We start from the raw sequence: 24,915 nt of genomic DNA on the forward strand, positions 1-24,915 counted from the left end.
CCACATTTGTCAAAATCCTTACAGAGTGAACTTCATTGTATGTAAAAATTTTTTAAGCAATCAGAATGTCCAGGGATCTCAGGATGGAATGCAGACCATGAAAAATGAACCTATCTGTTATCAAAAATATATCACATAACCTTACTGATGGGAACAAGGGAAAAAGGAGTTCATCTAAGTAATTTTGATTGCTTACAGTATTTTGGCAATTTATCTAAAGAAATTGCAGATAATGGAAACAAGATTTCCTACTGTCTAAGAAAGAAGGTAAAACTCAGCAAAGAGAGACAGCTAGAATAAACCCTTGACTGTAGGCTGGACTTAGTGACTCATTTCCAGAGAATAAATTATGGAAAGGGGAAAATACAACGCTTATCGTGGGGAGCCTGGCAGACCTCGCTGTAACCAAGGTTAACGTCACCAGTCTTATGTCACACGAATGTCGTGTGACTCCGACACCAAGGAATAAGGACACTTTACCTCAGTAGTATTCTCCCCCGAATCCCATAATCCCCATCTCATCATGAGAAAAAACATCAGAAAAACTAAAATTGAGGGGCAGTCTATAAAATATCTGACCATTTCTCTCAAAAACTAGTAAATTCATGAAGATCGAGCAAAGAATGAGAGTATGTCACAAATTAGAATAAATTAAAGAGATGTGGTAAATAACAGCCTGAGGTGAATTAAGAGGGCCTGAATTGTGTCCCTCTCCCCCAAATGGATAGGCTGAAGTCCTAACCCCCAGAACTCAGAATGCGGCTACAGTTAGATATAATCTTTAAAGAGATGACTGAGTTAAAATGAAGCCTTTAGGGTGGTTTCTAATCCAACATACACAGTGGCCTTAGGAGACGAGGACATCTGGACACAGACACACGTGCACAGAGGCCATGTGAGCACGGCCCTGTCCAGGCCATGTGAGCACGGCCCTGTCCAGGCCATGTGAGCACGGCCCCGCCCAGGCCATGTGAGCACGGCCCTCTCCAAGCCCAGGAGACAGACCTCAGAAGAAATCAACCCCACCAATACCATAATCTCAGACATCCAGCCTCCTGAACTGTGGAAAAATACATTTCTGTTGTTTAAGCCCCTCAGTCAATGGTCCTTTGTTATGGCAGCTCTCGCGGACTAACAGGGCCTCTCGGCAGTTATTCCCAAGTCACTGAGCCCCAGAGGAAGGGGCAGAGAGTGAGTCTTTCTATTCTCAGCTGGCCCTTTCCAAAGGGAGAATCTGACCTCAAGGAAGCAAGGTGCCACCCACTCACTCAAGCTCTAAAGGAGTAGGAGATTCATCCTGCCCATCCCCACTACTGACCTCCATCACCTTACCTGACAAAGGGTCGTCAAGTGCAAAAAGCAAGGCTGTGTCACTTACCAGCTGAGACACTTCGAGAGGGCGACAATCTCTCAGAGCCCCCAACGACCCCACCAAGAAAATGATCTAATGATTGTGAAAACACTTAATACCAGGCCCAGGACACACTCAGTCAAAACACCAACATAGCATCCCCCATCACTACAACTTGGAGACTCTTGGGACTTTCCTCTTGTGAGTCAAGGCCAAGAGTCGGGATGTGGGAATCAGATACACCTGGGCACACATCCCTAGGTGACCATGAGGTGACCTCAGTTAAGTCGGTGGTAAAACGGAAACGGGAACAGTGCCTCCCTCGAGGGACCTCTCTTGGGCCCCGATGAGACTGTACACACAAAATGCTCTGCGTGGAGCCTGGCCCGTCATTATGCTCATCACCAAGGTTATTAGAATGTTTAGTTTTGTTTCCTTTTCAAATGTCTCTTTTTTTATTTCCCTGGAATGTGCTGGCTTTAGAGCACTTGAACTCGTCTGAGAGTACCATGTTTTAATCACCTGTCTGGCTGGTCTGTGGATGGGCAAACTTGGACCCTCATCAATGTTAGAACAATTCACAGGGAACATGACTGGCCTTGGACTGTGTTTTTAAAGCAGCCTTTTATTGGCTTCTGGGGAATGGATACCTCCTTACAAATCTTTGCTTTCTAGGTGTCTTGCTTAAAAGGGCAAAAAAAAAAAAATGTTCAAGGAGGGGGTATGATATTCTTGTTCTCAGACGTGGTTCTGGAAAAGGGACAAAAAGCGCTCCCAACAGGTCGGCATCAATACAATTCTATATTTAATCGTGAGGTTTGCTTTTGTGAATTCTTGATGAGCTGGTCATTAAGAGCATAATCGCTGATCGGAATCGGTGCACAGGGAGGGATTTTCTTGCTGCCTGCTTTTGAATCTTAATTGTAAGGCAGATGGAATGAGTTTGTGTACTGACCTGGGAATGAGCCTGAAGACATCTTTCCAGGGGAGTCAAAGACAAACAAACCAGCCCACACGCAGCCTGGCTCAGAACCAAACCACCTGGAAGGTGGTAGGAAAGGAGAACAGGACAGACCCCTCTGGCGCTGAACTCGGGCTCCAGAGGCCAAGGGATCTGAAGTTGGGATGGACCCCCAAAGAGACAAAGGCTAAAGAAGCTGCTCCAAAGATTCCTCACGCTTGTCCTGAGCCCCTAGAAGCACCCTGCCCTCAATGCTCTGCTACACACCAAACACACAGCCCTGGGAAAGCTCCCTAGTCCCCCCGGAGCCTATTTCCCTCACTCTAGGACAGAAATAATAATGCCGACTCAGTAGCATTTTTAGGAAATTTAAGGAGCTAATGTCTGGTAACCACAACTGTTCAGTAAAAATTATTACAGATAATATTTATTGTTTACTATGTGCCAAGTGCTTCACATGGGTTGTCTCATTGAATACGCACAACCTATAGTTTAAAATTTTGTATTTTATTTATTTATTTATTTACTTACTTACTTACTTTAGGTAGGCTCCATGCCCAGTGTGGAACCCAGTGTGGGGCTTGAACTCATCACCTTGAGCTCAAGCCCTGAGCTGAGATCACAAGTTGGATGCTCAACCAACTGAGCCACCCAGGTGGCTAAACCCCCTAAACCTTAGGGGGCACCTGGGTGGCTTAGTCTATTGAGCGTCGGACTCTTGAATTCGGCTCAGATCGTGATCTCAGAGTCCTGTGGCAGGGCCCCGTGTGGGGCTCCACACTCAGCAGGGAGTCTGCTTCGGGATTCTCTCTCTCTGCCCCTCACACCACTTGTGCTCTCTCGCTCTCTCGCTCTCAAATGAATAAATGAATCTTTAAAAAAAAAATAAGAGACACTTTGACTTAAGGAAGTTAAGTAACAATTCCTTGCCCTCGGTGTAGAGCCAGTGTAGGCTGGACCCGGGCTTTAAATTCAAGTTATTGATTTCAAAGTCTCAAGTCTTAATTACCACGATCGCGTGGTCAGTGGCAGAAGCAGAAACCTCTGGATTCGTTGATAATTAAACCACAATCCTGGCCCCCAAACAGCTTGCAGACTGATAAGGGAGTCAGACACTGTAAACACATAAATGACTTAACAGTGCATTAAGTACTGGACTAGAGTCACAGACAAAATGTTGTGAATATACAAAGGATAGAGGGGCCTCCCTGCCTGCTGGGGTTAGAAGAGAATTACTGAGGAAGTCAGCATGAAGCTGAGGAGCTCGGCCGGCAGAGAAAATTGGGAAAGGTGGGGGCAAAGCAAGGAAATGGTACAGCAGGCATGAAGTCACAAGGGCATGAAGGGGCCTGTTTTGTCCACTCCACAATGAAAAGTCCAGTGTGCCTTTCCTGGGTGGAACATGTGTAGGGAGAGCAGTCAGTTATGCCTGGAAAGGCTCACTGAGGCCAGTGATGAGGGGCCTGATGTATAGCAAGTGATGAAGGTTATCCTGTAGAAACCAAGAGCTGCGTGGCATTTGAGGCAGGGCAAAAATGTATCAAATTGTGTTTTTTTAGGGAACTCTCCTAGAAGCAACTGGGACAGTGGAGACAGTCCCTGAAAAGGTGAAAAAGACTTTGAGAATTAGACACGGAATGGGTAAATGAAAGACAAATTAGGACCGTGGTGTCAGCAAACTGTAGCTTATAAACGAGGCAGGATGGGTTCTCTGGTTCCGAACTGAAATACACATTCCGAAGATGAAGAATTGTGTCTGCTTGGAGGTGAGACGCAGCGATGGAGGAGGCCTTGGAATGAGAAATAAAGGAGGGGACAATTGAGATAAAACCTTTTGCCTGGGGAAAATGAGCAGGCCTTCAGACATTTGACAAATTCTTATTAGATACTTATTAAACTGTAGGCACTGGGGGCACCAAGATGAACCAATCGCCATAGTTCCTGACCTCAGGGAGCACACAGTCAATGCATGTGAAGAACACTGAGTGCAGGAGGTGCCCCAAGGGCCACGTGGGAAAGACCTTGGAAAACATGCCCAGAGTCTCTCCACCTGCCTGCAGAGCAAGCCTGGATGATGAGCAAGTTGACCTAGTGGTCATCACCCAAGGAGGCAAAATGCACTCCCAGAACAAGAGCAGCACGGACACCTGGGAGACAGGCTTCAATAAAGGACAACAAGGACATAGGAGCGTATTCTTCTTCCCTTCGAAATGAAAAGGTTGGAGATTCCACTGCCCAAAAACTGGTGACCTAAGTGGCAGTGGAGTAGCTTTTTTTTTTTTAAGATTTTTATTTATCTATTTGAGAGAGAGAGAGAGAGAACCCAGGCAGTGGGTAACGGCAGGCAGAGGGAGAAGCAGACTCTCCGCCGAGCAGGAAGCCCGATGCGGGGCTCGATCCCAGGACGCTGAGATCATGACCTGAGCCAAAGGCAGACGCTTAACCAACTGAGCCATCCAGGTGCCCTGCAGAGTAGCTTTTTATACCAGCATTTGAATAAGATAGAATAGCCGGGCGCCATTTTAGGAACACGGGATTTGGAGTTTGGTCCACCTAGGTTCGAACTTCAGACTCTCCTATTGACTATCTGAATGGTCCTGATTGGTTGCTGCATCTTTCTCCTGCCTATATGGCCTCTTCACCTGAAGAATATGGACAATAGTATCTTCCACCTAGGTTTGAGATGAGAAACATATGAGGGGACTTTATAAAATGCCTATTGAAGGGACTGGAATATAGCAGGTGAATGTCAAAGTCTCTGAGGTACACCCAATACCTATACACCTCTCCTCCCACCTAAATTCCTCAATAAGGAGGGAAATAAAATACCAGAGTAAAACAGAGACCAAATATAAACATTATTACTGATTATCTACTGCTTTATAACAAACCTCCTTAAAATGTAGTGGCTTGAAAAGGGTATTTATTGTGCTCATAAAGCTGCCATTTGGACAGGGCTAAACAGGGACAGCTTGTCTCTGCTCGACTCCCATTGGTTGGAACAGCCCAAAGGTCCAGGGCTAGAATCATTCCAAGGCCCCATCGCTCACATGCAGGGCAGCTGGGACCTGTGGCCAGGACCAGAATACCTGTCCTCTCCCCGTGCTGGCTGGGCTCCACGAGCAGGCAAACTCAGAGGCCCAGGCAGAAGCTCTTTTGCCTTTTACGACTCAGCCTTGGAATTCACAGGGCATCATTTCTGCCATTTTCCTAGTCCTGCCCGGAAGTAAGAGGCGGGGTGGGGAGGGGAGGGGGACATAGAGACCCACCTCTTGATGGAGGAGTATCAAGACCACGTTCGAAGAAGGACACGGGTGGGGTGGGGTATATATTGGTGTGGCCCTTGTTGGCCAACCCACTGACAGAAGCGAACCAGTCAAAGTCACAGAGGAGGGTTTGATAAAGTGACTATTTATAAGGATGGGGGAAGAATTTAGGAAAAGCAACTAGGCCTAGTTACAGAGGGTGTCGTCACTGTGCCTAGGCTCAAAAGGGCAGGGGGAGGGAGTGAGAGTCACAAACTCCAGTTCAGGAATGCAGCTGCCCAGTGGCAACCAGCAGGGAGGGAGCCACAGGAATAAATACCCCAGCCTTACTCTCCTCCTTCCTTCTGACCTCCTTGCAGGCCTCCCCAGTCTGAAACCAGAGGGCAAGCATGTAGTTTGGATGCAACAAAGAACAGAGAAGGGAGGATCTCGAGGGGCAAATAAAAGCCACCCAGCACAAAATCCATGTTGGAACATCTGGGTTTTGGTGGGATTGCTCAGCGGACCCACTCTCTTCCTGCTTCCCAATCACGAACTAGGACCAGCTCACTGGGAAGAAGTTTGCATCTGGAGAGCAAGTACATTTCCCCGGGGCCATTGCCTCCTACTGGTCGTGCAGAAGAGGAGGAAAGGGCTGAATCAGTCCCCTTGGCTACTTGAGTCCAAACAGAAATGTGGACAGGTCACCCACCAGACAATTCACCCCACCACTCCAGAGGCCTCGGGGGCGGGGTGCTGTTTGGGTAATAGGAAAACTCCCTATCAAGAAAATGGGGGATTCCCCCCAACAGGGCTCAGCCGTGCTCCTCCTTTTGTCTACCGGCCCCCTGCCTTCCACTGAAAAGGAAACCCGGGCCATGTGAGCGCAGAGCAGAACAGACACAGAGATTTTTGTCTATATTAAGCCAGGGGTGTCATCCGTCAATTTCAGGCACATCAAACAGACCAATTTAAAAACAGAAGACTTTTCATTGGATTTCTGCATTTCCCATGTACACAAATAATACGAGAGGAGACAAGCAATGCCTGAGCATCTCAATCTTACTCCTTCCAGATCCTAACAGAACCTGACATTCTTCGGGGCAACTTTTCAAACAAACAGCCAGGAATGGACAGGAGGCAAATGCTTTGTGCAAACACCAATAAGTCTCATTCTAGCCTCTTATATATTGACATGTTCTAGCTGTAATCTCTTCTTTTTAACCTGTTCTGCTTTGGGAGAAGGTGAAGGGTCTCAGGAGGCGATTGCAAGGACAGGGAGAGTGGAAGAGACGATGGAGGAGGGTGGGAGATGTTAGCCTGGCGCAGCTGCCCCCCCCTTCCCAAGGACCCGCCCCGGACCTCCCAGGCACGACTGACCACCTCCTCTCTTTGCTCCCTCCACACCAGGAATGATATATGGCATTGCCCTTCTCCTGTGCTCTACCCTGCCAACCTCCTGGAAGGTAGAGGCAGCATCTTGCAGGCAGAGGCTCTGCCTTTCTCGGGGCTACCCCGTAGCGCCGGCTCCTTACTGAGAACTGGCTCTCCGTACCTGGCTCATTAAACACCAGCCTGAAACAGGGCAGACTGCGGTGAGCACACCAGCTCTGGAGATCACTGTAACGCTCTCCCCTTCTCCAGGGATACCAGATGTCTGCAACTGCTGGATAAGCTGCATTGCCTAGACTGCACCCCACTAATTAGTCCAAGGGCTGGGGGGCCCAGCAGTCAGGACTCCGAGACCTCATGGTGAGACCAGAACAGACTATTTCAAATCCCAGAAGTATGGCACAGAGGTTAAAAGAAGGACAGCCTCAGTTCAAATCCCAGCCGAACCTATGACTGGCTGTGTGATTTTGATGAGGTCACTCGCCCTCTCTGTGCCTTGGTTTCATCATTTTGGAAAAATTGGGAGTGTAATGTAACCTACTGCCTAGAGGGGCTTGAGAATCAAATGAGCCAATGTATACTGGGACGCCTGGGTGGCTCAGTCAGTTAAGCGGCTGCCTTCAGCTCAGGTCATGATCCCAGGGTCCTAGGATGGAGTCCCACACTCATCAGGGAGCCTGCTTCTCCCTCTGCCTGCAGCTCCCCCTGCTTGTACTCTTGCTCACTCTCTCTCCCCTATGATCTCTTTCTCTAGCAAATAAATAAATAAAATCTTTAAAAAAAATGAGCCAACGTATAAAACTTTTGGAACAGTGCCAGGCATATGGCAAGCACTATATTAACATTAGCTACTATTAATAACATATTAACATTATTAATGTTAAGAGTTTGTATCTGGCTACTGCCAGAGTCTCCTGAAATCTTAGAAATGGAGAGAATCTTCGAGGTCCTGCATTCCGACCTCTAGCCACTGCACCCCCACGGGTGGGTAGCCAACCACAGAGGGAATGAACATTTTTCAAACACCTACTATGTGCCGGAACAAGTGCTAGATGTTTAGTAAACATCGTCACACTTTCGTCTCAGTAAAATTCAATGAGACAGGAGCGCCTGGGTGGCTCAGTCCGTGAAGTGTCTGCCTTCGGCTCAGGTCATAATCCCAGTGTCCTGGGATGGAGCCCCACATAGGGCTCTGTGCTCAGTGGGGAGTCTGCTTCTCCCTCTGCCCCTCCCCCTGCTCTTGCACGCATATGCGCGCACGCTCTCTCTCAAATAAATAAATAAAATCTTGAACGACAACAACAAAAATTTCAGTGAGACACATATGGCTATGCGCCCATTTTAGAGATGGGGACTTGAAGTTCCAAGGGTAAGCTGCCTCTGCTGGGGTTGGATTCTAACTGGGATCTCCACACCCTGAACTTAGGACTTTGCTAGCTGGAGTCCTGCCCCGTGCTCCAGTCACTGCACGGGCACTAGCCTTGTGTCCGCAAGCAGCCTCAACACTCGCCAACTCCTCGGCTCCAGCCCTCCACCCACTCCTCTTCCTGAATCATTTATTCACAATTTCCCTAATGCCCACCATGTGCCAGTCACTAGCATGTGTGCTGTGGGCACAACAAAAGTAATCCACAGGCTCTGGCCACACCATCTAGGGGGTAGTCAGGAACTCTGTGTTTCTCGTGCCAGGTTAATATCAATCCGGCCATTTAATGGACTGAGACAAAGGAAGAGATGGCCAGCCACAGTCCATGTCTTTGCCTGAGCTCCCCCTGGAAAGCAGAGCCGGAGTCAAGGACTTGCATGCAGGTAATCCGTTTCTCGGAAAGTAACACCAAGGCCATTACCACCATGGGCAACTGGGGCACTATTCCCCCTGGGACCTTCAGACTCACCTTCTAGAAACATCTACCGACATTTATCCACCAACTCTTATCCTCTATATAGTTCAAGTGTTCACCGTGAGGTGTTCAGGGCATGGCACTTCCGGATAGCACGCGCTTGAGTACCAAGCAGTTTCCCCGCGAGCATCCACAGCTAAAAATCCTGTGGGGCCCTGGGGCACAAAACATCGCCAGTGCATTTGCCCAGACAGAGGAGGTTGCTTCTGTAACGGCTGGAGCAAAAGGAGGACGAGCAACATCAGCATCACATTAGCAGTTATTATAAATACAAATTCTCCTGCCCCAGCCCAGACTTACTGAGTCAGACCCTCAGGGAGTGGGCTCAGCAATCTCTTTCACCAAACCCTCCAGGTGATCCTGATGCGCACACGGGTTTGAGAATCACTGGTCTAGAGAACCGTGGGTCCAGGATACAAGAAGCGTCTGACCCAGTTAAGACGCTGATCTGGAATTCTAGCAACTGAAAGTTCCAATTACTCCAGATCCCAAAGTAGAAATCTGCAGGTGACTTTCAACACACCTCCCAAGTCTGACACCGGCTGCTCATCACAACACCTATTGTCTGTGGCTACTTTCATGCAAAACAGACCACGTGGCTACAAGCCTGAAGTCTGTAGTATTTAGCCCTTTAAGAAAACTTTTGCCAACTCCTGAGAGTCCAGAGATATACCCACACAAATATGGTCATAACTGATTTCTGACGAAGTTGCAAAAGCAATTCAAGTAATAGCCTTTTCAGCAAACGCTGTTGGAACAAGTGGGTATCTATATGCAAGAAAATAAACTTCAGCCTCTATCTTGCACCTCATCCAAAAATTACCTCAAAACAGGGAACAGATATAAATGGAAAATACAGTCCTGTAAAACTCTTAGAAGAAAACATCAGAGAAAACAGTCGTGGCCTAAGTTAGGCAGAAGTTCTTAGGCATGACGGTAAAAGCACAATCCACAAAATAATAAATGGATAAATTCCGCTTCATTAAAAACTTTGGTCTGCAGAAAGCAATGTTCAGAGGATGAAGCACAAGCTGAAGCCTGGAAGAAAATATTTGCAAATCACTTTTCAACAAAAAAAAGCTTGTATTTAGAATATATAAAGAATGTCAAGGGGCTCCTGGGTAGCTCAGGTACTTAGGCATCTGACTCTTGATTTCAGCTCAGGTCATGATCTCAGGGTCATGAGATCGAGCCCACATAGGGCTCTGCACTGGGCATGGAGGCTGCTTGAGATTCTCTCTCTCCCTTCCCTCTGCCCTTCTACCACCGCCCCCAACCCTGTGCTCGCTTGCGTGCATGCACTCTCTCTCTCTCAAATAAACAAACAAATACATAAATAAAATCTTAAAAAAAAAAAAGAACGTCAAAATTCAACAGTAAGAAAACAAACAACCCAAGAAGACTGGAGCAGATACTTTGCCAAAGAAGGTATGTGGATGGCAGGTAAGAACAGGAAAAGATGTTCAACATCCTAAGTCATTAGGAAAATGCAATTTCAAATCATGATGGGGCACCTGGGTGGCTCAGTCGGTTAGGCGTCTGCCTTCGGCTCAGGTCATGATCCCAGGGTCCTGAGATCGAGCCCCACATCGGGCTCCCTGCTCAGTGGGGAGCCTGCTTCTCCCTCTCCCTCTGCCTTTCTCCCTGCTCGTGCTCTCACTGTGCACGCTCTCCCGAAAGTAAATAAATAAAATCTTTAAAAAATAAAAAATAAATAAAATCATGAGACATGGCTAAAATTGTTTAGAAAACTTTAAACCTGACACTACTAAGTGCTGGTGGGACAGAGCAACTGGATCTTTTGTGTACTGCTGCTGGGAATGTAAAATGCTATAGCCACGCTAGAAAGTATCTTGGCAATTTCTTATAGAGCTGTAAACATGCACTCAACTGCATGACCAAGAAATCACACTCTTTATATTTACCTTGCAGGAATGAAGACGTGTTCCCTCAAAACCCTGCAAGGGAATGCTTATGGCGACTCTATTCAAAATCACCCCCCAAAAAACTGGAAACGTCCTTCAGTAAAGACATGGATAAACAAACTGGTACCTTCATACGATGGAACACTTCTCATCAATAAAAGGAACAAACTATTGACAGTCACAGCAACTTGGATGAATCTCAAAGGCCTTATGCTGAGTGAAGGAAGTTAATCTCAAAAGATTATGTACTGCACGATAATATATGACATTCTAGAAAAGACCAAACCACTACAGTGATGGCCAAAGGCTCAGGGTGGGGAGGGGGAGACTATAAAGGAACAGCACGAGGGAGAGTTTTGAAATGTTGGAGCTGTTCTGTGTCATGATGGCGAAGGTGTTTACAAAAACCTATGCAATGGAGTACCTGGATGGCTCAGTCGGTTAAGCATCTGACTCTTGATTTCAGCTCAGGTCATGATCTCAGGGTTGTGGGATCAAGCCCCGTGTCGGGCTCCACACTCAGCGCAGAGTCTGCCTGAGATTCTCTCTCTGCCCCGATCGCACTCGTGCTCTCTCTCACTCTCTCTTTCTCTCTAAAATAAATAAAAATAAATAAATCTTTAAATTTAAAAAAATCTACGCATGTACTAAAACTCATAGAACCGTACACCAAAAGAACATGAGTTTTATTGTATATAAATGAAAAACAAGCAAGCAGGAACACAGAAGGTTCTGGGGTCCCTTGAGCTATCTGGCTCCCAGCTGTAACTCTTAATGGCCGTGTCCCCTTCAGGGGATCACTTATCCTCTCTTTGCCCCAGCTTCCCAAATTGTGAACTGGAGCTAATATTTTCTACTTTGTAAACTTTTTGTGAGGATTAACTGAGAAAATCGTACAAAGAAAGCACTCAGACGGAGTTGACATATAAAAGAAATGTAGTGCTAATAATAAAGGTTTACCCTCATTAAGTTTAGCCCAGTTGTTACATCAAATGGATCTTATTTTGTTATTCAAAAACAGATCTCTTCAGGGGGCTGGAACAGTAATTCTCACTTAATTCAGAGTATCCTATTTCACACAGCAACTTTTTCGTTCATATGAGACTCAGAAGGATTGTAGGAGTTTTGTCATTTATTCTCGGAAGACCACGAGATCTCCCTACGTATTAAACTGCCCACCGCCCAGGTTGTGAAGGTTTCTCTAAATCTAACAGTTTCAGATCGTTTATGGAGGAAAAAAGTCAGGACCCAAAGTTGGAGTCCAGAAATAAAGGGGCATCGTCTGTTCTAACGCTGCGCCATTGAAATTCCTTCCATTTGGTCTTGAATACCATCACGTTGATGGAATGAATTGTGATGCTTGACACATAAACAACGAATGACCCACACTCTATTCCTCAACCATGGAATCGTCTCAGTTCCTTTCCCATCCTGTGGTTCTTGAAATAATCCCTCTTTTACAGTGCGTCCATCCCCTGCTCAGAGCTTCCCACCGACCCTGCGGCTCTAAGTGGATGCTGGCCTTTGATATGCCACTTCTGTCTTCAAGGGCCCGAGTTTCTCCTTCCCTTCACAAATCATCATTAGCTTTCTTTAGCACATTTTCCACTGGAGCTAATTGTGGTGACATGGCCTCAATTCCTTTCTAATGAAAGTGGAGCGTAACCCAAGGCTTTTCAAAATTTGAACAAAAGGATTTCATCCCTGTCATACAAAACACAGTCAGAGCCAGCTATCAGTTCAATAGCTCAACAAACGTGTATTGGACATCGTTTGTGCCATGCGTGATGGGAGCAAACATGACTGCGAGTGGCCCCGTGGAGCCACCGGGATTCTCATATACTGCTGGGGAGAGTGTAAATTGGAAAGACACTCGAGAAAACAGTGTGCCATTATTATTAAAGCTGAAGCTGTATCTATGACCCAGCAATTCCACTCCTGGGTATATATCCTGCAAAACCCCATGTGCAAGATGTATACAAATGTTGCAGGGCATTGTTCCAACAGCCCCAGACCAGAAACAACCCACGAGGCTCATTGGCATTTGAAGGGATGAACACATTGCTATATATTTATACGATGGAAAACGGAAATGAAAATTAACAAGGACAGCCATGCACCGCAGCATGGATGAATCTCACGATCTTGAACAAAGGAAGCCAGACATAAAAGAATACATAGAGTATGATTCGATATAGACATATATATATATATATATATATATAGTTCAAAAACTGCATAATCAAACCATACTGTGGTACAGATGTATAAAAGGTAAGTTCCATAAAGTCGGGAGATAATGGGTACTTCTAGCAGGAAAGGGAAAGAGTCATCGCTCTTGGGATATTCCTGTTTTATTTCTTAACCTGGGTGGTTGCTTCACAGGTGTCAATTTATACTCATCTAACCGTATGTACATACATCTGTGTATATATAAAAGTATATATGTACACATCTTATGTGTACATATATACATATATATACATCGATGCACTTTTCTTATGTATATTGTATTTCATAATAAAAAGGTTTAAAAAGAGGTAAAATTAAAAGGAAAAAGGATGGCGCAAACAGACCCCACCCTCTCTCTCCCACTGAATGCAGAATGCCTGGAGCAGCTATTTAAGGACTCTGAAAAGTAAATAGCAGCAGGTGGATCCGGGAAGATGAGAATTGGAACCGGCAAACTGGAGGTGAGTTCACCATGGCTTTTCCTCCAGTGGCGCCCAGCCTGAACGCAGGGGGGCCAGAAACCAGCAAGTGAGCGCCCACATGAACACAGAGACCTCCAGAAGCAGCTTCTGGTCGTGGCTCCAGGCGCAGGACAGGGAGCCGCTAAGTCTTAGAGGGAGTGTGGGAACATCCATTTTTCCCTCCCTCTGCGTTCTCAGATCCAGACCCCAAGCAATCCTGGGATGTCAGTGGCAGAGGCCCCTGGGGGATGGGGGGGGTGTGGCTGGCTCTGCTCAATGCAGCTGAGATCCCAGGGTTTTTTTTTTTTTATGCACTTTTTCATTTTAGAATAGTTTTAAATTTACAGACAGTCGTGAATATAGTGCAGAGAATTCCCATACACCCCAGAGGCAGTTTCTCATACCGTTAGCTTCTTACATTGGTCTCTATTTCTCTGTCCTTCTGCAGCCTGGCGCCAGATACAAACACAGGTGCTAAGTGCTTAGCACAGCAAACTAACTAAAGCCCCAACTTTCTAGCCAAAGGAAGTAAAAGGGGAGACTCAGGCAAATAAATGTGAAATGGCGGAGACATATGGGAGCCAGAAGGAGCCCAGGAGAGAGACCTCGTAAAGTGGTTGATGAATTCCTGTGCTCACACCCAAGCTGTGTCTGCATGGGTCCCATCCCGTTCAGCACCCTAACACTGAGATCGGACTCGCAGATATACTAGGAGCCATGGCCTTAGACTGACCACCAGGTGGCGCAACCCTGGGGCAGATCTCAACAGCACAATCGAGGTTAGAAAACTGAACTCATATTGGAACCAGAGTCCACAAAAGGGAGGTTGGAATTTGCCACCTGAATCTAACCAGATTGATTTCCGGCTAAAGCAAAAGATTTCCATAAGACTTAAGTAAGGACCAGAGTTGCATAACACATGGCTCAAACTGTTCAGAATCTAATTCAAAATCACTCAGCATACAAGACCCAGAAAGCTCTTAACTTCGTTGGGGAAAAACGGTTAACAGATGACACAGATGTTAGAATTATCTGACAAAGGCTTTAAAGCAGTCATACAAAAGCTCCAACAAGCAATCATAAACCATCTTGAAACAAATGGAAAATGGAAAATCTCAATAAAGACACAGAAGATATATCAAAAACTCAAATAGAAATTAAAAAACAGAGGCGCTGGGTGGCTCAGTCAGTTAAGCATCTGTCTTAGGCTCAGGTCATGATCCCAGGGTCTTGGGATCGAGACCCACATCGGGGTCCCTGCTTGGTGGGGAGCCTGCTTCTCCCTCTCCCTCTGCCCTTCCCCCTGCTTGTGGGCCCTCTCTCTCGCTGTCAAATAAATAAATAAAATCTTTTAAAAAAATTTTAAAATAGCTAACTGAATTTTAAAAAAAATTCACTGTATGGGCTCAGGGTGCCTGGCCATCTCAGTCAGTAGAGCATGCCACTCTCGATCTCAGGGTCATGAGTTCCAGTCCCACATTGGGTGTAGAAATTACTTAAAAAAAATTTCCCTGAATGGGCTCATTGCAGATTGGAGATGACAGAGGAAATAGTGAACTTGAAGGTATATTAATAAAAACTCTCCAATCTAAAAAACAGAGGGGGAAAAAAAAAACATTAAAAAAATAAGCAGACCTTCACAGACCTGTGGCTCTGTTACAAAAGGTCTAATATTTGTGTCATCTGAGTCCAAAGGGGGAAGATAAAGAGGATGATCAAATGTTTGAAGAAATAAAGGCTGAAAATGTCCCAAGTTGGGCAAAAGACCTAAAGCTACAGGCTGGAGATGCTCAGTGAGCCCCAAACAGGATACTCAAGGAAATACACGTACAAAGACACATCACAGTCAAACTGCTAAAATTGAAGACAAGAAAATCCTGAAAGCAGCCCAAGAAGAACAACGCATTACTTAAAGAGAAGCAAATATTCAAACGACTATGAATTTCTCGTCAGAAATCATGGAGCCCAGAAAAAAGCACTAGAATATTTTTTAAGTGTTGAGAAAGAATTGTCAATCTAGAATTCTGAATCTAGTGATCTGTAGCAGAATGAAATTAAAATAAAGGAATTCTTAGATGAAGATAAACAAAGAGAATTTCTTGATGGTGCACCTTTAAAACATCCCTGCTTTTAAGGAGTTTCTAAAGAGTTTCTCCAGGCATGAAGGTACACGAAACCAGAAGGAAACGTGAAATATTGTTAGCATGAAGGAAGAACAAAAGATAGAAAATATCAAGATAAAATAATAGACAATTCTCTCCTGTTAAGTTTTGAAAAATGGGTTTGTTGAAAGTAAATAGCATTTTCTGGTGGAGTTTTAAATGAATTTAGAAGTAAGAGGTGAGATAAATATAAAGGCGGGAGGGTAAAGGGACCATAAGATGGTGAGTTTTCAGTATGTGTCTTAGAGTGATAACTATTGATTAGAAGTAGACTGTCAGATAATAAGAATGTCTATTGGCAGGGCGCCTGGGTGGCTCAGTCGTTAAGCGTCTGCCTTCAGCTCGGGTCATGGTCCCGGGGTCCTGGGGTCGAGTCCCACATCGGGCTCCCTCCTCTGAGGGAAGCTTGCTCTCTCTCTCCCACTCCCGCGGCTTGTGTTTCTGCTCTTGCTATCTCTGTCTCTGTCAAATAAATACATAAAATCTTTAAAAAAAAAAAAATAAAAACGCCTTAAAAAAAAAAAGGATGTATATTGGCATCCTTGGTTGAACACTAAAGTAACCCTAAAAGAGAGACAGTAAAAATCTAAGTAGATAAATTAACATAAAACACTAAAAAATATTAAAATAACCCAAAAGAGGGCAGGAAAAGAGAAATTGAGAAAACAAAGGAAACAAAATGAAAAATAAAAAAATGAGAGTTCTAAATCAAAACATAACAATAATTACATTAAATGTTAATGTTCTGAACACACTAAATAAAAGAGATTTTCAGAATAGGCAAAATCATATGCCCTAATATGTGTAAGAAACTCACTTTGAATATAGTGATACTGATAAATTAAAAGGTAGAAAATGAAAAATGAAATATCACACAGACACGAATAAAAAGGAACCTGGAATGGCTATAATAAATAGACCTCAAAGCAAAGAAAATTACCAGGATGGAAGAGGGACAAAACATAACGGTATAAAGGTCGTTTCAGCAAGGAAACGCAACAATCCAAAATGTGTATGCAACTTAATAATGATTTTCAAAACACACGAAGCAAAACTGGAAAAGTGAAAGGAGAAATGGATAAATCCACAACTATGGTTTCAGATCCTAACACTCTTCTTTCACCAATAGACAGAACTAACAAGAAATTAGCAAGGACATCAGCCAGCTATACGTAATTGATATTTATAGAACATTCCACACAACAACATCAGAATACATGTTCTCTTCAAGTGCACATGGACTACTTACCAAGATAGGCCATATTCTTTTTTTTTTTTTTTTTTTTAAGTAGGCTCCACACCCAGCATAGAGCCCAATGTGGGGCTTGAACTCACAACCCTGAGATCAAGAGCTGGACGTTTAAACAACTGAGCCACCCAGGTGCCCCAAGACAGACTACATTCTAAGCCATAAGGCAAACCTAAACAAGTTTAAAAGAACTGAAATCATATAGAATATGTTATTTGACTCTAATGAAATTAACCAAGAACAGAAAGTCTGGAAAATCTCAATACACTTGTATATTAATAACATACTTCTCAATAATCAAAGAAGTCTCAAGGGAAAACTATGTTGAACTGAACAAAAATATGCCTAATTTGTCAGCTGCAGCTGAAGTAGTGCATAGTGCATAGTGCATAGAGGAAAAATTATAGCATTAAATGGTTGTTAGAAAAGAAGAAAGGTCTCAAAGAAATAAGCTAAGTTTCCACCTTAAGGATTAGAAAAAAAATAAAAGAAGAACAAAATAAACCCAAAGTAAGCAGAAGAAAATAATAAATGTAAGAGTAGCAATCAATAAAATTAAAAAGAGAAAATCAATGAAACCGAAACTGTTTTTTGAAAGATTAAAAAATTGATAAACCTCTAAGTCTGATTATAAAAGATACAAATTTCAGTATCAGAAATAAAAGAGACAATGTCACTGCCAACCTACAGACATTAAAAAGATAAAAAAGAATATTATGAACAACTCTTCAACAATCAACTTTACAAATTGGAAGAAATGGACCAATTCCTCTGAAAAACCACAAACTATCCAAGATGACATAGATAACCTGAACAGACTTTTAACTATTAAGGAAATTGAATCAGAGTCTAAAGCCTTCCAAAAGAGAAATCTCCGTGCCCACATGGTTTCACTGGAAAAGTCCCCCAAACATTGAAGGAATACATAACACCAATTCTGTACAATCTCTTGCTGATGACATAAGCAGGGGAAACACTTTCCAACTCCTTTTATGAGACGAGAGTACCCTGAAATGAGGGAGAATTCAGGGCTGGCGGGACTGAATTGGGAGTCAGCAGAATAACAGCAAATAGCATTGCAAGTAAAAATCCACGCAAGAGCTGAGATTGCCCAAGGAGAATACATCCAGCAGAAAGAATTGGGGGCCCATGAGAGAACACTGGGGAACCACCAGCGTCTGGCAGGGGAGAAGGGTGTCCGTGAAAGAGACCATGAGGAAATGGTCAGAGTTGAGACCAAGAGAAACGGCAGCTTCAAAAAGAAATGAGAGGCCAATGGTATCACATAAAATGGTGTGATTCAGACAAGAAAGGTGCCCACAATTATTGCCCAGTTAAGAAGAATATAGGCTCCCTAAAGGGGAACACTTGTGCACTGTTGGCAGGATCATGAACTGGTGCAGCCCCAGAGAACAGTGGGGAGAACAGTGTGGAGGTTCCTCAAAATATTACAGACAGAACTACCATATGATCCAGCAATCCCACTTTTGAGTATATATCCAAAGGAAATGAAAATAGGATATCGAAAAGAGCTATGCACTCCTAGGTTTACTGCAGTATTATTCACAATAGCCAAGATTTGGAAACAACCTAAATGACCATAAGTGCAGGAATGGATAAAGATGTGTTACAGATGTATAGACACAATGAAATACTACTATTTAGCCATGAGATAAAAGGGAATCCTGCCATTTGTAACAACATAAATGGACCTTGAGGGCATTATGCTGAGGGAGATAAGACAGAAAAAAACCAATACTGTGTGATACCCCTTATACCTGGAATCTAAAAAGGACGGATCTTAAAATGGTAATTACCAGAGACTGCCAGGCAGGGAACAGGAGAAAGGCTGTTTAGCTGTGCATACATGGCAACTAATGGATACGTAAGTCCTGGAGATCTGATTCACACTATCGGGCTTACAGGAAACTGGAGGGGAAGGTCATCAAGAAGACATGACCAGCATTTGACCTATGAGCTCAAGAGGATCAGAGGCTCTTCACCCCTCCCCTCTCCTTGGAATGTGGACTCTGCTTGCCTTTAGCGCGGCCAGAGGCTGCTCCAAGGACATGGCCTTGAGACCATGTTTCCCTTTGCTTATTAAAACTGCCACCTGCCAACCTAGAATGGCCTGCCTCTTTCTTCCTCTCTCTCTGCCCTCCAAGTGCAGGTTAGTTTCACATTACACCCAGGAAGCTCCAGAGAAAGTTACAAACCAATAAGAAAACTGTTAATGTTAGGAACATTAAACTTGCTGAAAGAAGAGATCTTAACTGTTCCCACCGCTAGAAGAAAGGATCATTGTATGAAAAGGAAGTGTTAGCTAGCTCTACAATGGCAGTCATTTTGCAACATAAATGTATCAAGTCAATATGTTGTAATCCTTAAACTTACAGCGTTATAGGTCAATTTAGTTGACCCTTGAACAACAGGGTTTGAATTGCACTGGTCAACTTACACACGAAATTTTTTTTTTTATACATGACTTTTTTTCAATAAATACAGTATAGTACTATAATTGTATTTTCTTTGTGATTTTCTTAACATTTTCTTTGCTCCAGCTTACTTTAAGAATACAGTATATAGGGGCGCCTGGGTGGCTCATTTGGTCAAGCGTCTGCCTTCGGCTCAGGTCATGATCCCAGGGTCCTGGGATCGAGCCCCGCATCAGGCTCCCTACTCGGCAAGAAGCCTGCTTCTCCCTCTCCCACTCCCCTTGCTTGTGTTCCTGCTCTCTCTCTGCCAAATAAATAAATAAAATCTTTAAAAAAAAAGAATACAGTATATAACACATAAAACATACAAAAATATGTGTTAATCAACTATGCTATCGGTAAAGGCTTCCAGTCAACTATTAGCTGGCTATTAGTAGTTAAGTTTTGGGGCAGTGAAAAGTTACACTCAGATTTACAACTGTGGGGGGAAGGGTCAGTGCCTCTAACCCCTCGTTGTTCAAGGGTCAATTGTAAAACCATAAATAACCAATTTTTTAAAGACTATAGGTTCTCAAGTCCATCCCACTGGGCTCAACCCCTGGCTTCACTATCTAACTCAGACAAGTTACTTAACCTCCTGTGCCTCAATACCTTTATCTGTAAAATGCGCTGATTGATAATCCCTGCTCAAAAGCTGCTGTAAAAGAAAAACGAGCTAATGGAAGTATAACACTGGCACACAGAAAGTGCTCAATACATATCAGCTGCTAGTATTTCAGTGCTCTTCCTGCCAGCTTTCCTAGCAAGAATCAGCCCTAAAATATGTGGAGGCAAAATGAAGTCAGCACCTACCCCTCACCCCAGCTGGTCTCGTTGCAAACACATCACTCTTGTCTTGGCAGTGAACTTTGCTGTCAATAAAGCCTCAGCCCTTCTCTGAAAATACTCAGAGGGCACAGTGAGTCCCTTATGATGGGTGTGATCTTATTTTCTGATTGTTCCATGCCAATAAGGCTTATCTTCCACATATAATTAAAAGGCAGCATGGCATTTACATAGGAATGGCAGTCCAGTTCTCCAAAGAGAATGTCTGCGGCCCCTGGCTCTGCCACCAATGGGCTGCATGAACCCCGGCAAGTCCACTGATGTCCCTGAGCCTCGGTTCCTCCTCAGAATTCCTGAGAATCACAAAGACACAGCTATGTCTAAAGTTTCAACCTGAAACTTACCTGGAGGTTTTGAAGATCAGCAGGCCAGCCCCGAGGACTGTGGGAGTGACCACTCCCGCTCCAGGGATCCTCTTCCAACATCTGTTCCATACTTCTGGAGGTCTCACCATGCACCAAGACCAAGCCCCAAGAGCCTGCTCCACCTTTTCAACAGTTCTCACCATCCAAAAGGCAACTTAGGATGAAGAAGTAGAAGCATCACCAGCATGGGGGTCAGGGGACCTGGGTGCCCAGCTGCATCCTGACCCCAATTAACTGTGAGAGCATGGACAAGGTAATTCCTCATTGTGGGCATCAGTTTTGTCATCTGTTAAATGAGAGTGTTCACCCGGGCTGTAAGAAGTTCACTTCTAGCTCTTGGATCCTTCATCCTAACATGAAAGGGAGGGAGAATTCTTCCTGAAATTCAGTGAGAGAAACTTATTGGATGGATGATGCACCTAAGAATGAAAACTTCAGTTAACCTCCAGTTTTGCAGAGTCCCTGCAAGAAACACCCATAAGCATGTCAGTTTCCAACCAAAGTACATTGTTGCTTTTTAGCGAGGAATTTTCCCCCTCTCCTCCTTTCTCTCTTTGAGTGGCATTTCATGTCCACAGAAAGGTAGGTTTTAAAGGTACAGTGGCAGAAATGCAGGGTGACAGTGATGCGGGAAGCTTATTCTCAAAACTGCTTGTCGTTCAAGGGCACAGAAGGAAATCAGCCCACCACCATTTCCCAATTATTTCTCCTCCTGAAGCTCATTAAGGCTTTCTCAATTCATAATCAATACACTAAAGTGCCTCTGTTTTATAAAACAGTTCATCAATATTTTATGGTTTTAATAATTTATGTTTTATTGCAGAAGCAGATGGAACCCTACAGCACACATGTTCTCTAGAGAGGACAGAGAAGAGAGAATACCTGAGTTGCAGATTCTGGACTTAAATAATCAGCCTTTCTGGGCCCTCTCCAATTTGGAATTTTTGGAGGAGGGATGGTGACTGGGTGATGACCCACTTGACTATAAACTTCATGAAGGAAGGGACCAGTTCCGATGATTTCTTGACCGTGTACCATGGGTCAAGCACTATATGCTGAGTATTTGACAGGCACTACCTCATCTACTCTCCCCAAATTGCCATAGTAGAGAAGTATTATTGTCCGCGCTGCACAGATGAAGAAACTGAGGCTCAGGATTAGCAAGGAACTTCGTCAAGGTGGCACAGCCAGGAAATGGCAGTGCGGGGTTTGAAGTGAGGTCACCTGACTCCAGCATCCAGGCAGTTAACATTTCTGCCATACAATGGCCAACATTCCTTCTTTTGGAAATATTTATTGAGCATCAACTTCTGTAAGCACTGGGGATGCTGAGATGAACTGCCTAGGTGAGACTTGAATGCATGGAGCTAACACCTTGGTGCGGTTAGACTGCATGCAATTAACGGTTTCTAAAAATGAAGAGAACTCAGAACTCCCACCAGATTCCATTCAATTCCCCCCTTGTAACATGTCTTCTGCACCTCATTTCACTAGCAAGGTCAGGGCATGACTTGGTCAGCTCGGCTGGGCTCACGTGGTCCAGAACAGAGACCTGGAACAGATAGTGGAGAGATCAGGTTCTAAACACATACCCCAGAGGTACATGTTTTGATGAGCTATGCCCCCAGGAATGTATTTTCCCAGCACACTGGGGAGTGTTCTCCTGGGTGTTCATGTTTTCTCAGGAGCTGTTATCCCTAGAGGGCCTGTGATCTACCAAAGGCCCAGGGCAGTTAGCTTCTTTCATAAACACACAAAGGAACTTCAGGCTAGTGGAAACATTTTGCTTTGGTTTCCAAGGTGGAGACCAATGTAAAAAGGCTTGGTGTGCTATAACGTCATTGTCTGCTTGTGAATCTGTCTTCTACATCGCTTTATGAAAACTGGGGTTTATGTTTCTTTCAGTGTTAGACCCCATTGCCTAACGCAGTGTGTGGCATGTAGAAGGTTCTCCATAAATGAATGAGACTCTTTCCTGGTGGATATTTTTGCTAAACAGTGTATGTTTTCATGAGATATTTTTCAGAATGAAGTGTGCCTCCAGGAGTTATTTCTCCAAATGGGCACTTTTTCTTAGAAGTCACATGTTTTTCCATGGGTGTTTCCCCCAAGAGGTATGTTCCCATTATGGACTAAATTGTGTCCTCTAAATTTGTATATTCGAAGGCCTAACCCCTCAGTGTGATTGTATTTGGAGGTAGGGCCCTTAAGATGATTAGGGCTTAATGAGGTCATAAGGATGGGGCCCTGATCCAATAGGATTAGTGTCCTTATAAAAAGAGAGACAGACACCAGGAGGCCATGTGAAGACACAGCAAGAAAGGGACAATCTGCAAGCCATGGAGAGAGGCCTCAGGAAAAACGAACCCTGCTGATGCCTTGATCTTCTGGAGACTTCCAGCCTATGGCACTGTGGGAAAAATAAATTTCTGTTTTTTAAGCCCTCGCAGTATTTTGTGATGGCAGCCCTAGCCTATGATTACAGTTCCAGGACTTCAGATGTTTGTGGCTGGAGTGGCAACAGAGTGGTAACCTCTTTCCTTCCAGCTACTTCTGCTGGTCCTTCAAAGGCATCCCGTGCTCGCCCCATGTTGAGCATGAAGTGCAAACTCAACACAAGCAGGAAGTCAGGGCTGGCCTATGGCTCCCTTCTGTGCTGCTGAAAGAAGATATTGTCCTTAATCTGATTTATCTTCCAGCAGCTCTCCATAACTCCAGTTGCAGAAAACCAGCTTAGTAACAAGTGCCCTGTTCCCATCCACGCAGCCCTGAGGTAGCACCACAAAGTGTTGCAAACGCATAAAGATCCTGAGGAGTGGAGAAGACATGGCTTGGGTCCCTTTGCCCGCATAATCCCTTATTGTCGCCATCCAGGTTTCTTCAACAACAAAGATAATCAAAAACAGATTCATGCTGAAGTGCAAACAACTGATGACAACTAAATTAGTCCTTAAATTGAAGGAGTTAAGATCTACTATATGGAATTTGCAGGATCAGCTCACTGGGGGGAGGAATGATTGGCAGGTAGCAACTCATCTGCTGTGTACATTGCTCTACCCTTCCTGCACCTGGTGGGAGTTCTAGAAACAAAGTCATCTTGCAGGACGCTGCAGGGGGCCCAGAAGGAATTCTGCAGATAACAGACAAAGCACATGATGTGCTTCCCTCCACTCAAGTCAGCAGGGGGCACTTCACGCACTTCAGGGAGTGAAATTTCACCATGTGTAGTAGAAAGGATAATGCCCCATCCAAACATGCAAGAGGCTTCAGGCACTCCTGACTTTTCTGTTGCATTGCTCCCCAACACGGCTCTGCCTGTTCCTCCCTATTTGGTTCTGGTGGACATGACTGGTGCTCACCAATCTCCATGTTCTCTTCTTCGGGGGCACGTGGCTGGACATTTCCTCACTGTGGCCACAAAATGAGGTTCTGGTCAACAGGATGTCAGCAGAGGTGATGTGTGTCACGGCTGAGTCCAACCCATAAAAACCTCTCTGGCATGATTCTCACTCTTTCTGCAGTTAAGCAGAGATGTCTCTGGGGACTTGTCACAGGGAGGAGCCACAGTATGGAAGGCATCTGGCTTCCCAAGGGACCGTTGAGAACAGAGCCCCTTACCGTCCACGCTGGACTGCGGTATGAGTGAAAATTGAAACTGTACTGCAGCGAGCCACAAAATTCGGGAGTAATTAGCCTATGTCCAACCATTTCCTGGGCCTTTCTGAGCCTCAGTCTCTGGACTAGTAAGATGGGGAGATCATGTGACATCTGAGATGATTTGGCACAAAAAACTCTGCAGGTCTCTAACTTTTTCCAGAATCTGGTCCCAGGTCTTCAGACATAAAAAAGAAAAACAGAAAAACGGGTGCATTCATCCACCAAGTGGGCTCTTAGTGTTATATATGTTATGTTCAGAACAGATCCATTTTTCTTTTAATAATAGAACAGCAGATCCATCCATAACCCGCTCATTCCCGAAACAGGGTTTCAATTGATTGAGCCTTCAAACTTCTGAATTCCATAGCATAAAATCAGTCAGCAGTTGACTGAATTGAACGAATTTCAATTTGTGGGGAGGCTCCTGATTTAAATATCATTTCTTATTTTTCTTCCCCCATCACCCAGCTTCATGCCTGCTGTACCCTACAGAGGGATGATTATTCTACATCTGCCAGGTCAGAGAGCTCTCAGGGGGACTGTCCACCTTGATGGAACAAACACATGCCTTGATTTCCTGTTTGGGAACTTTGGGGCATTGCCTGGAGGAAACAACAGCCCTCTCCCCAGGCTAACTTTATTCACGGACGTTAATTAAGTCTTTCCAAATTCCCATGATAGCAGCTTTGAATCA

This window comes from Zalophus californianus, chromosome 9, assembly GCF_009762305.2.
Source record: "Zalophus californianus isolate mZalCal1 chromosome 9, mZalCal1.pri.v2, whole genome shotgun sequence".
Lineage (NCBI taxonomy): Eukaryota > Metazoa > Chordata > Mammalia > Carnivora > Otariidae > Zalophus > Zalophus californianus.